Source organism: Emiliania huxleyi, assembly GCF_000372725.1.
Source record: "Emiliania huxleyi CCMP1516 unplaced genomic scaffold EMIHUscaffold_233, whole genome shotgun sequence".
Lineage (NCBI taxonomy): Eukaryota > Haptophyta > Isochrysidales > Noelaerhabdaceae > Emiliania > Emiliania huxleyi.
In genome coordinates this window covers 47,639-48,348 of record NW_005200309.1, presented here as the reverse complement: position 1 = coordinate 48,348, position 710 = coordinate 47,639, and positions in this window count along the sequence as shown.

The following is a 710-nucleotide window of genomic DNA, read 5'->3' as shown; positions in this document are numbered from 1 at the left end:
GCCGAGAGATCGCCGAGAGATCGCCGAGAGATCGCCGAGAGATCGCCGAGAGATCGCCGAGAGATCGCCGAGAGATCGCCGAGAGATCGCCGAGAGATCGCCGAGAGATCGCCGAGAGATCGCCGTGAGATCGCCGAGAGATCGCCGAGAGATCGCCGAGAGATCGCCGAGAGATCGCCGAGAGATCGCCGAGAGATCGCCGAGAGATCGCCGTGAGATCGCCGAGAGATCGCGCGACATGCAGCCGAGCACGTGCAGCCGACATATGTTGCAGCCGCCATGTGCATGTGCATGTGCACGTGTGCATGTGCATGTGCATGTGCATGTGCATGTGCATGTGCATGTGCATGTGCATGTGCATGTGCATGTGCATGTGCATGTGCAGCCGATTGCCCTCAGCCCCTGCTCGCTTGCGGAGGAGATCGCGAGAGGAGACGGCGCCTGCCCCTGGCACCTCATACCGCTGCCTGACTGCGCTGCCTGACTGCGGTCCGCGCAGGCGGCTCCACTTGGCGACGCGACATACCCTACCCTCCCCCCCCCTGGCCCCGCACCCCTCCCGCACTGCCCTCCCCCTCTCCGCCGCCGCCGGCGCCGCCGTCGCCGCCCGTTCCCCCCTCGCCCCCGCCTTCCGCCCCGCCGCCTCCTGCTCGCGCCCCTCCTTCGCCGCCTCCTCTCCCGCCGTTCTCCTCCCCCCCACCCTCCTCCCC